We start from the raw sequence: 17,751 nt of genomic DNA, 5'->3' as shown, positions 1-17,751 counted from the left end.
TTCTACGTAGCACTATCGCTTGTCACACATTCATCTACACGAATTTGATTTCGCGAAGGCATTTGACAGATGCAATCATGGAGTGATAGCCCATGAAATGAGGTCAGTAGGTATAAGAGGAAACGTAGACAAATAAAAAGTGATAATAAACATGGCTGAATCTAGTCTTAGTAACTCAGTACTATTTGAGGGCAATAAATGTAAACTATATATATATATATATATATATATATATATATATATATATATATATATATATATACACACATATTTCTTAATGCAGTGGTAGTAAGAGGCCGTGTACACGTGTCTGAGGGAAGGGAAGGCCGAGAGAGCCATTACGATGCCTGGTCACAGCTGTTCCTGGTATCTCACGTTCCCACACTTATATGAATATTTATACAAAATCTATCCTGAAGAGCCTTAACTCCAATAAAACTGGAGGCACTCTTGATGAAGGTGGTGAGGGCGTACACTCCTGGGTTTGTACTCAAGAAATAGACAGACTGGTTATAAATGACCATAATTTTTAAAGGGGTGGACCGGTAAGCCAGCGGAATGCCTCGGTCAGATGACCAAAAGCTCCAAAGGCGGGTCATCATCTGACTAAGACCCGCGTCAGGAAACATTTGTCCTGTTTCCTGACGAACCTTACCTAACCTAACCTGTACTCAAGAACGAGTGTGTAGCTGGATCACTGCCTTGAGTGTGAGGTGCTGGTGGCTGATGCGGCATATTCTGAGACAGGCTAGACATACATTGTGTATAGAATCCTAAAGGATTTTTTGTTGAGATTCTTGAAGGCAGTTCTGATATTTGCTGCCTCGCATAGGCTGAAGTTACAAGGTTATGTACTTCTCTAGCCACATATTCGGCGAGATGTTTTCTCGTATATATTTAGCTATTGTCATAGTTTCTCATCTCCCAGTCTATTTCGTCTCCGGTCTTTCCTTCCCTTCACCCAATATTATGACCTTTCATTTGTTTGGATTGAACTTCAGCAGCCATTTCTTTGACCACCCCTGTAGCATGTCTAATTGTCACAGGAGACCCCTCACTGCCCTTTCCTGATCTTGTTCTCCGTGGTTTTATATCTGCAAACAATCACAAAGGATGGCATCCCATCTGACAGGTCATTTACTGTACTGATCCTTTGGGACACCACTTTATTTTATCTTAATCTTACTTGGCACTTACTGTCTTACTGTCATTTTATGTCTTCTGTCTTTCAAGTACTCTTTGATCCACTATATGACTTCTCCTTTTAGCCCTGCTTGATGCTCAATCTTGTGCATCAGTCTTTGGTGGGGAACTGTGTCAGATGTTGTCCTGCGGTCTAAGAAGATGAAGTGTGCCCCTCTTTGCCAGTCTTGTTTTATATCCGTAACTCATAAAAGTCTATCAGGATAGTCAGGCAGGACATCCCATTGACGAAGCTCCTCCTTCGGGTGATTCATTATTCTTCAAACCATCTACTCCATTACTTTGTTAGTTACATCTTCTCTTGAGGATGTGTATTGAGTTTACCTCCACCATATCTTTGTCCAAGGCACCCTAATTGTACTCATCTAATTGTGGTTGCAGGGGTCGAGACTCAGCTCCTTGCCCCGCCTCTTCATCGAGTGCTACTAGGTCTTCTCTTTCCCTGCTCCATGAGCTTCATCATACCTCATCTTAAAGCTATTTATAGTTCCTGCCTCCACTGCCTCACTTGCTAGACTACGCCACTTCCTGACTACTCTATGACTGAAGAAAAACCTCCTGACAGCCCTTTGACTTATCTGATTCTTCAACTTCCAATTGTGACCCCTTGTTTCTGTGTCCCCTCTTTGGAACATCCTGTCTCTGTCCACCTTGTCTATTCCATGCAGTATTTTGTATGTCGTTATCATGTCTCCCCTAACCCTCCTGTCCTCCAGTGTCGTCAGTCCGATTTCCCTTAACCTTTCTTCATAGGACATTCCCCTTAGCTCTGGAACTAATCTTGTCGCAAACCTTTGCACTTTCTCTAATTTCTTGACGTGGGATCCAAACAGGTGTATGTGTGTGTATGTGTGTGTGTGTGTGTGTGTGTGTGTGTGTGTGTGTGTGTGTGTGTGTGTGTGTTATAAAGGCATTGAATTTCAAGTCTGCATGAGTAGAAACATGATTTACAAGTTAAGCTGTACTTTAAAACGGAGACTCAGATAAAACTGGATCTTCTGAAATTAAGCAGTAGCTAAATTTTCGGATAAACAAAAAGAAAATGATGAAATTCGATTACATTTTTTCTTATCTGGAGTAACGTAATTTAGTTTAAATTTGTTTAAGCGAGATCTAACAGGTAGAGTACGATGAGTCAGTCTTTGTTTGTGTCAGGATGCTGCTGATTAGAGAGCTTTCAAGAGCCCTATATAACCTGCTTAGAATCTAGAAGTCTTCATATCAGTGTTGTGCAGTTGATGGTAAACTGATGAGAAGAATAGAAACGTAAAAGCATTTCAATATGAAATGAGATAACGTGAATAAACTATAGAGATGGTTAGATGGATGGCTACTGGAATTCAACCTTGACAGTCGCGATGAAGCGTAGCATAGAGGAAGACAACAGCACCGTCACACACTATTGCCGGTAGCAGAAGCAGCAGCAGCAGCAGCAGCAGCAGCAGCACCGTTATTAAGAACAGCAGCAGCACCCTCATCATCATCGTTAATACCATCAGCGGCAGCAGTAGAAACAGCAGCACCATAATTAAGAAGAGCTGTAACAGCAGCAGAATCATCACTGAGAGTAACAACAACAGTCACTACACTTCAACCAGCAAATGAAGCAAATCGACAGCAGCAACATTAATATCAGTCTAACTACCAGTACCACCACCACCACCACCACCCCCAACTACCACCATCGCTATCGTCAGCCAAAATCAGCCACCACCATCAACTGCGACCACCAACACACATCACCAGCCACCATACGTAACAGCCAACCACCATTGCCACCAACCAACCACTACCGATACCAACCATCACTAATAATAACCACCATCACCACCAAGAACAACCACCATCAACAACTACCACCAGCCACCACCATCACGAAAAGTACCACTATCACTATCAGCACTCACCAGGAATCACCCTCGTCCTCTTTCGATATACTTTACCATTATTATTATTATTATTATTATTAAATACTTTCTTCTGCATAATGTGAACCATCGTAAGACAAGTTTAAATGCTAATTATATTTATTTGTTTTTCAGGTGTGGTCCGTGGTATTTGTGTCTGTCAGTGGATCCACTAAGGTAACATTACGATGTTTATAGATGCACCAAAGTAACACTGATGTTTGTGTTGTATTACATATGTGTCACATTACGTTCAGTATGTCACGTCACCTTTGAATGTCATCATCTAGACCTTAGAATGTTGCGACCTTGACTGTCATCACCTTGAATATCATCTCGATTGTCATGTTAGTGTCCTTCAGTAAATGTAAAATGCTTAATAATAGTAATATATATATATATATATATATATATATATATATATATATATATATATATATATATATATATATATATACATATATATATATATATATATATATATATATATATATATATATATATATATATATATATATATATATATATATATATATATATATAACATTTTATTGTGTGTGTGTGTGTGTGTGTGTGTGTGTGCGTCTACTCACCTAATAGTGGTTGCAGGGGTCGAGACTCGGCTACTGGCCCCGTCTCTTCACTGATCGCTACTGGATCCTCTCTCTCTCTGCTTCCTGAGCTTTGTCATACCTCTTCTTAAAACTATGTATGGTTCCTGCCTCCACTACTTCACTTGCTAGGCTGTTCCACTTGCTGACAACTCTATGACTGAAGAAATACTTCCTAACGTCCCTGTGACTCGTCTGAGTCTTCAGCTTCCAATTGTGACCCCTTGTCCCTGTGTCCCCTCTCTGGAACATCCTATCTCTGTCCACCTTGTCTATTCCCCGCAGTATCTTGTATGTCGTTATCATGTCTCCCCTGACCCTTCTGTCCTCCAGTGTCGTCAGTCCGATTTCGCTTAACCTTTCCTCGTACGACATTCCCTTGAGCTCTGGGACTAGCCTTGTTGCAAACCTTTGTACTTTCTCTAACTTCTTGACGTGCTTGACCAGGTGTGGGTTCCAGACTGGTGCTGCATACTCCAGTATGGGCCTAACATACACAGTGTACAGTGTCTTGAACGATTCCTTATTAAGGTATCGGAACGCTATTCTCAGGTTTGCCAGGCGCCCGTATGCTGCAGCGGTTATTTGGTTGATGTGTGCCTCCTGTGATGTGCTCGGTGTTATGGTCACCCCAAGGTCTTTCTCCCTGAGTGAGGTCTGTAGTCTTTGTCCACCTAGCCTATACTCTGTCTGCGGTCTTCTTTGCCCCTCCCCAATCTTCATGACTTTGCATTTGGCTGGATTGAATTCGAGAAGCCAGTTGCTGGACCACATGTCCAGCCTGTCCAGGTCTCTTTGCAGTCCTGCCTCATCCTCGTCCGATTTAATTCTTCTCATCAACTTCACGTCATCTGCGAACAGGGACACTTCAGAGTCTATTCCTTCCATCATGTCGTTCACATATATCAAAAATAGCACTGGTCCTAGAACTGACCCTTGTGGGACCCCGCTCGTAACAGGCGCCCACTGTGATACCTCTTCACGTACCATGACTCGTTGCTGCCTCCCTGTCAGGTATTCCCTTATCCATTGCAGTGCCCTCCCTTTTACGTGCGCCTGATCCTCCAGCTTCTGCACTAATCTCTTGTGGGGAACTGTGTCAAAGGCCTTCCTGCAGTCTAGGAAAACGCAATCTACCCACCCCTCCCTCTCGTGTCTTACTTCTGTTACCTTGTCATAAAACTCCAGGAGGTTTGTGATACAAGATTTGCCTTCCATGAACCCATGCTGGTTTTCATTTATAATCTTGTTCCTTTCCAGGTGTTCGACCACTCTCCTCCTGATAATCTTCTCCATGACTTTGCACACAATACATGTCAGAGACACAGGTCTGTAGTTTAGTGCCTCGTTTCTGTTTCCTTTCTTAAATATGGGGACTACATTAGCTGTCTTCCATTTCTCAGGTAGTTGCCCAGTTTCAAGGGATGTGTTGAAGATTGTGGTTAGAGGCACACACAGCATCTCTGCTCCTTCTCTAAGGACCCATGGGGAGATGTTGTCCGGTCCCATCGCCTTTGAGGTGTCAAGGTCACTTAAGAGCTTCTTCACCTCCTCCTCAGTTGTTCGTATGTCATCCAACACTTGTTGGTATATTCCCTCTTGATGTTCCCTTCTGTGCTGTCTTCCCACAGCCCTTCCTGTCTCTACTGTAAAAACTTCCTTAAATCTTCTGTTCAGCTCCTCACATACCTCCTGATCATTTCTTGTGAGTTCTCCACCTTCTGTCCTTAATCTGATCACCTGGTCTTTGACTGTTGTCTTCCTCCTGATGTGGCTATACAACAGTTTCGGGTCAGTCTTGATTCTCGATGCTATGTCATTTTCATACTGTCGCTGGGCCTCCCTCCTTACCTGTGAGTACTCATTCCTGGCTCTGCGACTGATCTCCCTATTTTCGTGTGTTCTCTGCCTTCTGTACTTTTTCCATTCTCTATTTCATTTTGTGTTTGCCTCCTTACACCGTCGGGTAAACCAGGGGCTCGTTCTGGTCTTCCCATTGTTACTGTTGCCCTTGGGAATAAACCTTTCCACTGCCTCCTTGCATTTTGTTGTTACATATTCCATCATTTCATTTACTGGCTTTCCTGCCAGTTCTCTGTTCCACTGGACCTCCTGCAGGAAGTTCTTCAACCCTATGTAGTCCCCTCTTTTATAGTCAGGCTTTTCCTATTCAACTCCTGTTATTCTCTCCACTTGCAGCTCTACTATGTATTCAAAGCACAGAACCACGTGGTCGCTAGCTCCTAGGGGACTCTCATACTTGATGTCCTCAATATCTGAGCTGCCCAGGGTGAACACAAGGTCCAATCTTGCTGGTTCATCCTCCCCTCTCACTCTGGTAGTGTCCTTAACATGTTGGTGCATGAGGTTTTCCAGCACCACGTCCAACATCCTGGCTCTCCATGTTTTGGGACCCCCATGTGGCTCCAGGTTTTCCCAGTCAATCTCCCTGTGGTTGAAATCCCCCATAACCAGCAACTTTGCTTTGCTGGAGTGAGCTCTTCTTGCCACCTCAGCAAGTGTGTCCACCATTGCTCTGTTGCTCTCTTCATATTCCTCTCTTGGCCTCCTGCAGTTCTGTGGTGGATTATACATCACTGCAATGACCACTTTGTGTTCCCCAGACTGAAGTGTACCTGCTATGTAGTCTCTTTCTCCCGTCTCATCGATTCCTTCCATTTTCTCGAATTTCCATCTGTTTTTTATGAGCAGAGCAACTCCACCTCCCCCCCCCCTGCCCCTTCTATCTTTCCTCATGATCTGGTATCCTGGTGGGAAGATTGCATCTGTTATTGTCTCCATGAGTTTTGTTTCTGTAACTGCTATGATGTCTGGGGACTTCTCATTGATTCTTTCTTGCCATTCCTCATGTTTATTCGTTAATCCATCTGCATTTGTGTACCAAACCTTCAACTTCTGTTCTAATACTGTAACTGTGGTGCGGGGGGTGGAAACAGAGGGATCGGTGTGTGATGGTTGGTTTGGATTGTTCGGTTGCCTTGGGGGTGTCGTGGCTGGAGTCCTTCTGCAGGTGTTTCTGGGGGGTGCGCTTGTCCTTCCATTTGATCCTGGATTATTCTGCTCTCCTTTTTCATTTCCTCCCATTTCTCCTTTCGTTTTTGAACTCTCTCTTTCATTGTCTTCCTTTCGTCCTGTGTTCTGTCTCGATCGAGGTACACACTCCGGAACTCCTGCTTGCCTCTCAGCCGTGCTTTCTCCTGCAGGATCATTGTTCGGGTTGATTTTGCCTTGAAAATTACTTTGAGAGGCCGATTCCTTTTCTTTGTGAACCACCCAATTCTCCGAAAATTTGCCACCTGGGTCATGTCCCCCTCGCCTATCACCTTCATGATATCTTCAATCGCTTTTTTCTCCTCCTGCTTTCTTTCATCATAAGTTTCCCCTTTAGCTTCGTCTAGCCCATAGACAAACACGGATCTTTCCCTTTCCACCTCCCACTGTGACTCCCATTGCATCCTCTGATGTGTTTTAGTTCCTTCCCGTGGAGTGTTCCTTCCTTCAGTCCCTTCCCTAGTTATTGCCCCTATGCTTCTTGGTTTATCCTTCCTTCTCACCTGCTCCTGGTCCCCACAGGTATCTGGTAAGGTCCTTGCACATGTCCTAGTTCCTTCAATGTCTTCCAACTTCTCATTCTGTCCTAGTGTGCTCCCTGTCTTTGTTTTGGCCCCATGTGGGTTTGACAGGACCTCTGCATACAGTTTAGTTTCCATGCTTCCTTCAGACCTGTTGTCTGTGTTTGATGTAGCCATTGCCGATGCTACTTCTGTAATATCTTTGTCTCTGTGCTGTTTCAGATGTCTCAGCTCCTCTTCTAATCTCTCTATCTTGATTTCTGCTGCTGTGGCCTGTTGCTTCCACCTTCTGCATTCTGCTGCTAACCTCTCTTCCATCTTCCTTTCCAGCTCATCTAGTCTCCTTCCATAGTCTTCCTCCCTTTTTTTGAGCTCTACCTCCCATTCCTCCCTCCCAGATTCGTCCTTGGAGCCCCTTGTCCTCATCCTGGTTAGGGGGAGGGGAATAGATGGTTAGGAGAGGGGATGGATGGTTGTGGGGGAGGGGGTTAGATGGTTTGAGGGAGAGAGGGGATGGATGGTTATGGGGGAGGGGGAGGATGGTTATTGGAGGGAGGGAGGTAGTTGGGGGGGTTAGACGGTTTGGGGAGGGGGTTAGATGGTTTGAGGGAGAGAGGGGATGGATGGTTATGGGGGAGGGGGAGGATGGTTATTGGAGGGAGGGAGGTAGTTGGGGGGTTAGACGGTTTGGGGAGAGGTTAGGTGGTTTGGGGGAGGGGTAGGTGGCTAAGGTGAGGTGGTTAGGGAAGGGGGAGAGGTGGTTAGGGGAGGGGGGGGTACGTGTTTGTGTCAAGTTTGTGTGTGTGTGTGTGTGTTTGTGTGTGTGTGTGTGTGTGTGTGTGTGTGTGTACTCACCTAATTGTAGTTGCAGGGGTCGAGACTCAGCTCCTGGCCCCACCTCTTCACTGAACGCTACTAGGTCCTCTCTCTCCCTGCTCCATGAGCTTTATCATACCTCGTCTTAAAGCTATGTATGGTTCCTGCCTCCACTACATCGCTCGCCAGACTGTTCCACTTCCTTACCACTCTGTGACTGAAGAAATACTTCCTAACATCCCTTTGTGTCATCTGACTCTTCAGCTTCCAATTGTGACCTCTTGTTTCTGTGTCCCCTCTCTGGAACATCCTGTCTTTGTCCACCTTGTCTATTCCGCGCAGTATTTTATATGTCGTTATCATGTCTCCCCTGACCCTCCTATCCTGCAGTGTCTTCAGGCCGATTTCCCTTAACCTTTCTTCATAGGACATTCCCTTTAGCTCTGGAACTAACCTTGTCGCAAACCTTTGCACTTTCTTTAATTTCTTGACGTGCTTGATCAAGTGTGGGTTCCAAACAGGTGCTGCATACTCCAGTATGGGCCTGACGTACACGGTGTACAGTGTCTTGAACGATTCCTTTCTAAGGTATCGGAACGCTGTTCTCAGGTTTGCCAGGCGCCCATATGCTGCAGCAGTTATCTGGTTTATGTGTGCTTCTGGAAACGTGCTCGGTGTAATACTCACCCCAAGATCTTTCTCCTTGAGCGAGGTGTGCAGTCTATGGCCACTGCCTATACTCCGTCTGCGGTCTTCTGTGCCCTTCCCCGATCTTCATGACTTTGCATTTGACAGGGTTAAATTCGAGAAGCCAGTTGCTGGACCAGGTGTCCAGTTTGTCCAGGTCTCTTTGATGTCCTGCCTGATCCTCATCTGATTTAATTATCCTCATTAACTTCACATCATCTGCAAACAGGGACACTTCTGATTCTAATCCTTCCTTCATGTCATTCACGTATACCAAAAATAGCACTGGTCCTAGGACCGACCCCTGTGGGACCCCGCTCGTCACAGGTGCCCACTGTGATACCTCATCCCGTACCATGACTCGTTGTTGCTTCCCTGTCAGGTATTCTCTGATCCATTGCAGTGCCCTTCCTGTTATGTGCGCCTGATCCTCTAGACTCTAGATTCTGCACTAATCTTTTGTGAGGAACTGTGTCGAAGGTCTTCTTGCAGTCCAAGAAGATGCAATCAACCCACCCCTCTCTCTCGTGTCTTACTTCTGTTACTTTATCATAAAATTTCAGAAGGTTTGTGACACAGGATTTGCCTTCCATGAAACCGTGCTGCTTGTCGTTTATACTCTTGTTCCGTTCCAGGTCCTCCACCACTCTCCTCTTGATAATCTTCTCCATACCTTTGCATACTAGCGTGTGTGTGTGTGTGTGTGTGTGTGTGTGTGTGTGTGTGTGTTTAGAACCTAAATATTTTATGTCATGGGAGAGTGAAGTACCCAAGGACTCAAACTGACCTACAAGAGCTGCATGAGACTACTGACACGTGAACAGCCTGTGACTGTTGTCCACATCACACGCTGCTACCGTATTCTGTGTGTGTGTGTGTGTGTGTGTGTGTGTGTGTGTGTGGTGCCGATAAATAAGCAAGGCCGTCCTTTGCCGAATAAGCAGAGAGGAAAATTGCTTGTTTTATAAATTGAGCAACTGTATATATATATATATATATATATATATATATATATATATATATATATATATATATATATATATATATATATATATATATATATATATATATATATATATATATATATATAATTTAGCTTAAAAAAAAGTTAGTTTAGGGAAGGTTTTAGATGATGTTTCTAAGTTAGTTTTTGTCTAAAAATAAATTTTGTATGTCTTAGCCAGTGAACTTTCTTAAAAATTTTGATATCATTTTCCAAATTTTTTTACAAATTGATTGATATATATTTTTAATGACAATGGTGCAAAATGTCTCATTTTTGGACCAAACGTAACTTAGCAACCTCACCTAACCTAACTTAAACCAGCTTAGTTCTGCTATGTATAGCATAGATCAGTTTAAATTTGTTTAATAATACTTAAAATGAATGATACATATATTTTCCGTCACATTCAGATTGATTTTCGCTGATTTATAATAAAAACAAATTGTCAGTCTGCTTCTTGGCAACACTGACCGCCTAGTGTCATGGTGGCGTGTAGGACGCACGTGTTATGGTGGTGTGTAGGACACACGTGTCATGGTGGTGTGTAGGACACACGTGTTATGGTGGTGTGTAGGACACACGTGTTATGGTGGTGTGTAGGACACACGTGTTATGGTGGTGTGTAGGACACACGTGTTATGGTGGCGTGTAGGACACACGTGTCATGGTGGTGTGTAGGACACACGTGTTATGGTGGTGTGTAGGACACACGTGTCATGGTGGCGTGTAGGACGCACGTGTTATGGTGGTGTGTAGGACACACGTGTCATGGTGGCGTGTAGGACACACGTGTTATGGTGGTGTGTAGGACACACGTGTTATGGTGGTGTGTAGGACACACGTGTCATGGTGGTGTGTAGGACACACGTGTTATGGTGGTGTGTAGGACACACGTGTCATGGTGGCGTGTAGGACGCACGTGTCATGGTGGTGTGTAGGACACACGTGTTATGGTGGCGTGTAGGACACACGTGTTATGGTGGCGTGTAGGACACACGTGTCATGGTGGCGTGAAGGACACACGTGTTATGGTGGTGTGTAGGACACACGTGTTATGGTGGCGTGTAGGACACACGTGTCATGGTGGCGTGTAGGACACACGTGTTATGGTGGTGTGTAAGACACACGTGTTATGGTGGCGTGTAGGACACACGTGTCATGGTGGTGTATAGGACGCACGTGTCATGGTGGTGTGTAGGACACACGTGTTATGGTGGCGTGTAGGACACACGTGTTATGGTGGCGTGTAGGACACACGTGTCATGGTGGTGTGTAGGACACACGTGTTATGGTGGTGTGTAGGACACACGTGTTATGGTGGCGTGTAGGACACACGTGTCATGGTGGCGTGTTGGACACACGTGTTATGGTGGTGTGTAGGACACACGTGTTATGGTGGCGTGTAGGACACACGTGTCATGGTGGTGTGTAGGACGCACGTGTCATGGTGGTGTGTAGGACACACGTGTTATGGTGGCGTGTAGGACACACGTGTCATGGTGGTGTGTAGGACACACGTGTCATGGTGGCGTGTAGGACACACGTGTTATGGTGGTGTGTAGGACACACGTGTTATGGTGGCGTGTAGGACACACGTGTTATGGTGGCGTGTAGGACACACGTGTCATGGTGGTGTGTAGGACAAACGTGTCATGGTGGCGTGTAGGACATACGTGTTATGGTGGTGTGTAGGACACGTGTCATGGTGGCGTGTAGGACACATGTTATGATGGCGTGTAGGACACACGTGTTATGGTGGCGTGTAGGACACACGTGTCATGGTGGCGTGTAGGACACGCGTGTTATGGTGGCGTGTAGGACATGTGGCATGGTGGCGTGTAGGACGCACGTGTTATGGTGGCGTGTAGGACACACGTGTCATGGTGGCGTGTATGACACGTGTTATGGTGGCGTGTAGGACACACGTGCCATGGTGACGTGTAGGACACACGTGTTATGGTGGCGTGTAGGACACACGTGTTATGGTGGCGTGTAGGACACACGTGTCATGGTGGCGTGTAGGACACACGTGTTATGGTGGCGTGTAGGACACACGTGTCATGGTGGCGTGTAGTACACACGTGTTATGGTGGCGTGTAGGACACACGTGTTATGGTGGCGTGTAGGACACACGTGTCATGGTGGCGTGTAGGACACACGTGTCATGGTGGTGTGTAGGACACACGTGCTATGGTGGTGTGTAGGACACACGTGTTATGGTGGCATATAGGACACACGTGTCATGGTGGCGTGTAGGGCACACGTGTTATGGTGGCGTGTAGGACACACGTGTCATCGTGGTGTGTAGGACACACGTGTCATGGCGTGTAGGTCACACGTGTTATGGTGGCGTGTAGGACACACGTGTCATGGTGGCGTGTAGGACACACGTGTTATGGTGGCGTGTAGGACACACGTGTCATGGTGGCGTGTAGGACACACGTGTTATGGTGGCGTTTAGGACACACGTGTTATGGTGGCGTGTAGGACACACGTGTCATGGTGGCGTGTAGGACACACGTGTTATGGTGGCGTGTAGGACACACATGTTATGGTGGCGTGTAGGACACACGTGTCATCGTGGTGTGTAGGACACACGTGTCATGGCGTGTAGGTCACACGTGTTATGGTGGCGTGTAGGACACACGTGTCATGGTGGCGTGTAGGACACAGGTGTTATGGTGGCGTGTAGGACACACGTGTCATGGTGGCGTGTAGGACACACGTGTTATGGTGGCGTTTAGGACACACGTGTTATGGTGGCGTGTAGGACACACGTGTCATGGTGGCGTGTAGGACACACGGTCATGGTGGTGTGTAGGACACGTGTCATTGTGGCGTGTAGGACACACGTGTCGTGGTGGCGTGTATGACACAGGTGTAATGGTGGCGTGTAGGACACACGTGTCATGGTGGTGTGTAGGACACACGTGTCATGGTGGTGTGTAGGACACACGTGTCATGGTGACGTGTAGGACACACGTGTCATGGTGGTGTGTAGGACACACGTGTCATGGTGGCGTGTAGGACACACGTGTCATGGTGGCGTGTAGGACACACGTGTCATGGTAGCGTGTAGGACACACGTGTCATGGTGGTGTGTAGGACACACGTGTCATGGTGGCGTGTAGGACACACGTGTCATTGTGGTGTGTAGGACACACGTGTCATGGTGGTGTGTAGAACACACGTGTCATTGTGGTGTGTAGGACACACTTGTCATGGTGGTGTGTAGAACACACGTGTCATGGTGGTGTGTAGGACACAGGTGTCATGGTGGTGTGTAGGACACACGTGTCATGGTGGTGTGTAGGTCACACGTGTCATGGTTGTGTGTAGGACACACGTGTCATGATGGTGTGTAGGGCACACGTGTCATGATGGTGTGTAGGGCACACGTGTCATGGTGGCGTGTAGGACACACGTGTCATGGTGGCGAGTAGGACACACGTGTCATGGTGGCGTGTAGGATACGTATCATGGTGGCGTGTAGGACACACATGTCATGGTGGGGTGTAGGACACACGTGTCATGGTGGCTTGTAAGACACACGTGTCATGGTGGCGTGTATGACACACGTGTCATGGTGGCGTGTTGGACACACGTGTCATGGTGGCGTGTAGGACACACGTGTCATGGTGGCGTGTAGGACACACGTGTTATGGTGGTGTGTAGGACACACGTGTCATGGTGGCGTGTAGGATACGTGTCATGGTGGCGTGTAGGACACACGTGTCATGGTGGTGTGTAGAACACACGTGTCAGGGGTCTGGTCTGCTTCCTCTGATTATCTTCCTCAGGGCCAGGTCTCAGACCAGGCCTCCTAGGTTGGAAAAGGAGTATTACAAGATTAAGAACCCTTAAGAAGCATATAGGTGAAGGTAATGTGTATCCCTATTAGAAGTAGAAGGTTTTAAGATTTACCTATTATCTGCAGTGCTCGCAAGACAAACAAGAGATCAGTTATTCTTGCCAGAGTGTGAAAATAGAACAGATTTTGATTTCACACTCATTGCAGAGGATTGTTAATCCTGATAATCAGTTTTGTTTAAGAAAGCAAGAAAGGAAACAAATAACCTCCAGAAGATAGTAATTGGAGGAGAATAAATGGAGAACTATTCAATAATGACATCCAGCCGACACTAGTGAAAAAAAAGGACACTCGGCATAGTAAGCTTTTATTGGGACAACGTTTCCCTCAAAGACTTGATAAAGCTCTACATATCTTTTATATCCTTTTACTCATGTACGAATTAATTGTTCTACCATATTGTATTACTACTACTACTACTACTACTACTACAACTTTTATCACTACTACTACTACCACTACCACTAGTATCGCACCTCACTCTGAGCCTATATATACCCTCTGTGTCCATGTATTGTTTGTAATGGCTTGATAAAGCTCCTGGAGAGCGAAACGTTGCCACAATAAAATGTCACATTAGTTGCACTTGTGTCCTTTACTTTACATATTGTCGGTAATTCTACCAACTTTATCACATAGAGCAAGAAGTTGAACAGACAGACTCCTGTACTGTAACGCATCACTTTTTCTCTCAGTAAATACTCATGGGCTATTACGCATCTCTTCTTATTAGATTTCACCCACTGACAACATAGTAATATATATTCAGTGTGCTCTTCTCTGCTCCTGAAGAATGACTGTGTGATGATGCACCTTCACATTCCTACTAAGGTGAGTTGACACTTTTGTCAAGCCTAAAATTATATTAATGATTCAGATCGCGTTAAGCGTTTATCTGAGAACATTAAGATGGTAACCTTTAATACTTGATGTCTGCCACCACAGAGAGTAGCGATGTACTGGAAAACTTGTGTGGGCAAGTTGTTTTGTGTGGTAGCTTGTGTTGGGAAGTTGTTGTTGTGGCAGCTTGTGTGGGGAGGTTGTTGTTGTGGCAGCTTGTGTGGGGAAGTTGTTGTTGTGGCAGCTTGTGTGGGGAAGTTGTTGTTGTGGCAGCTTGTGTGGGCAAGTTGTTGTTGTGTCTGATTGTGTGGGAAGATTGTTGTTGTGGCAGCTTGTGTGGGGAGGTTGTTGTTGTGGCAGCTTGTGTGGGGAAGTTGTTGTTGTGGCAGCTTGTGTGGGGAAGTTGTTGTTGTGGCAGCTTGTGTGGGGAAGTTGTTGTTGTGGCAGCTTGTGTGGGGAAGTTGTTGTTGTGGCAGCTTGTGTGGGGACGTTGTTGTTGTGGCAGCTTGTGTGTGGTGGGGGGTTGTTGTCGCAGCTTGTGTGGGGAGGTTGTTGCTGTGGCAGCTTGTGTGGGGAAGTTGTTGTTGTGGCAGCTTGTGTGGGGAAGTTGTTGTTGTGGCAGCTTGTGTTGGGAAGTTGTTGTTGTGGCAGCTTGTGTTGGGAAGTTGTTGTTGTGGCAGCTTGTGTTGGGAAGTTGTTGTTGTGGCAGCTTGTGTGGGGAAGTTGTTGTTGTGGCAGCTTGTGTGGGGAAGTTGTTGTTGTGGCAGCTTGTGTGGGGAAGTTGTTGTTGTGGCAGCTTGTGTGGGGAAGTTGTTGTTGTGGCAGCTTGTGTGGGGAAGTTGTTGTTGTGGCAGTTTGTGTGGGGAAGTTGTTGTTGTGGCAGCTTGTGTGGGGAAGTTGTTGTTGTGGCAGCTTGTGTGGGGAAGTTGTTGTTGTGGCAGCTTGTGTGGGGAAGTTGTTGTTGTGTCTGATTGTGTGGGAAGATTGTTGTTGTGGCAGCTTGTGTGGGGAGGTTGTTGTTGTGGCAGCTTGTGTGGGGAAGTTGTTGTTGTGGCAGCTTGTGTGGGGAAGTTGTTGTTGTGGCAGCTTGTGTGGGGAAGTTGTTGTTGTGGCAGCTTGTGTGGGGAAGTTGTTGTTGTGGCAGCTTGTGTGTGGGGGGGGGTTGTTGTCGCAGCTTGTGTGGGGAGGTTGTTGCTGTGGCAGCTTGTGTGGGGAAGTTGTTGTTGTGGCAGCTTGTGTGGGGAAGTTGTTGTTGTGGCAGCTTGTGTTGGGAAGTTGTTATTGTGGCAGCTTGTGTTGGGAAGTTGTTGTTGTGGCAGCTTGTGTTGGGAAGTTGTTGTTGTGGCAGCTTGTGTGGGGAAGTTGTTGTTGTGGCAGCTTGTGTGGGGAAGTTGTTGTTGTGGCAGCTTGTGTGGGGAAGTTGTTGTTGTGGCAGCTTGTGTGGGGAAGTTGTTGTTGTGGCAGCTTGTGTGGGGAAGTTGTTGTTGTGGCAGCTTGTGTGGGGAAGTTGTTGTTGTGGCAGCTTGTGTGGGGAAGTTGTTGTTGTGGCAGCTTGTGTGGGGAAGTTGTTGTTGTGGCAGCTTGTGTGGGGAAGTTGTTGTTGTGTCTGATTGTGTGGGAAGATTGTTGTTGTGGCAGCTTGTGTGGGGAGGTTGTTGTTGTGGCAGCTTGTGTGGGGAGGTTGTTGTTGTGGAAGCTTGTGTGGGGAGGTTGTTGTTGTGGCAGCTTGCGTGGAGAAGTCGTTGTTGTGTCAGATTTTGTGAGGAAGTTGTTGTTGTGGCAGCTTGTGTGGGGACGTTGTTGTTGTGGCAGCTTGTGTGGGGAAGTTGTTGTTGTGTCAGATTGTGTGAGGAAGTTGTTGTTGTGGCAGCTTGTGTGGGGGTTGTTGTTGTGGCAGCTTGTGTGGGGAAGTTGATGTTGTGCCAGATTGTGTGAGGAAGTTGTTGTTGTGGCAGTTTGTGTGGGAGCGTTGTTGTTGTGGCAGCTTGTGTGAGGAAGTTGTTGTTGTGGCAGCTTGTGTGGGGGCGTTGTTGTTGTGGCAGCTTGTGTGGGGAAGTTATTGTTGTGTCAGATTGTGTGAGGAAGTTGTTGTTGTGGCAGTTTGTGTGGGGACGTTGTTGTTGTGGCAGCTTGTGTGGGGAGGTTGTTGTTGTGGCAGCTTGTGTGGGGAGGTTGTTGTGGCAGCTTGTGTGGGGAGGTTATTGTTGTGGCAGCTTGTGTGGTTAGGTTGTTTTGGCAGCTTGTGTGGAGAGGTTGTTGTGGCAGTTTGTGTGGGGAGGTTGTTGTTGTGGTAGCTTGTGTGGGGAGGTTGTTTTTGTGGCAGCTTGTGTGGGGAGATTGTTGTTGTGGCAGCTTGTTTGGGGAGGTTGTTGTGGCAGCTTGTGTGGGGAAGTTGTTGTTGTGGCAGCTTGTGTGGGGACGTTGTTGTTGTGGCAGCTTGTGTGGGGAAGTTGTTGTTGTGGCAGCTTGTGTGGGGAAGTTGTTGTTGTGGCAGCTTGTGTGGGGAAGTTGTTGTTGTGGCAGCTTGTGTGGGGAAGTTGTTGTTGTGGCAGCTTGTGTGTGTGGGGGGGGGGGGTTGTTGTCGCAGCTTGTGTGGGGAGGTTGTTGCTGTGGCAGCTTGTGTGGGGAAGTTGTTGTTGTGGCAGCTTGTGTGGGGAAGTTGTTGTTGTGGCAGCTTGTGTTGGGAAGTTGTTGTTGTGGCAGCTTGTGTTGGGAAGTTGTTGTTGTGGCAGCTTGTGTTGGGAAGTTGTTGTTGTGGCAGCTTGTGTGGGGAAGTTGTTGTTGTGGCAGCTTGTGTGGGGAAGTTGTTGTTGTGGCAGCTTGTGTGGGGAAGTTGTTGTTGTGGCAGCTTGTGTGGGGAAGTTGTTGTTGTGGCAGCTTGTGTGGGGAAGTTGTTGTTGTGGCAGCTTGTGTGGGGAAGTTGTTGTTGTGGCAGCTTGTGTGGGGAAGTTGTTGTTGTGGCAGCTTGTGTGGGGAAGTTGTTGTTGTGGCAGCTTGTGTGGGGAAGTTGTTGTTGTGGCAGCTTGTGTGGGGAAGTTGTTGTTGTGTCTGATTGTGTGGGAAGATTGTTGTTGTGGCAGCTTGTGTGGGGAGGTTGTTGTTGTGGCAGCTTGTGTGGGGAGGTTGTTGTTGTGGAAGCTTGTGTGGGGAGGTTGTTGTTGTGGCAGCTTGCGTGGAGAAGTCGTTGTTGTGTCAGATTTTGTGAGGAAGTTGTTGT

At 46.7% G+C, this 17,751-nt stretch overlaps 1 protein-coding gene across 1 annotated transcript in view; it reads left to right on the top strand.

The window, feature by feature from the left end:
• The first annotated feature begins 3,265 nt into the window (after positions 1-3,265).
• LOC128690040 (uncharacterized) overlaps positions 3,266-17,751 on the top strand; it is a 478,844-nt gene continuing 464,358 nt past the window's right edge. Inside the window, exon 1 of the mRNA XM_053778572.2 lies at positions 3,266-3,287. The gene's annotated coding sequence lies outside the window, so the exon portion shown is untranslated. The remainder of the gene's footprint in view (positions 3,288-17,751) is intronic.

This window comes from Cherax quadricarinatus, chromosome 25 (genome assembly GCF_038502225.1).
Source record: "Cherax quadricarinatus isolate ZL_2023a chromosome 25, ASM3850222v1, whole genome shotgun sequence".
NCBI classification, from domain to species: Eukaryota; Metazoa; Arthropoda; class Malacostraca; order Decapoda; family Parastacidae; genus Cherax; species Cherax quadricarinatus.
The sequence above is the reverse complement of the archived record's forward strand: the minus strand, read 5'-3'. Positions and strand labels throughout refer to the sequence as shown.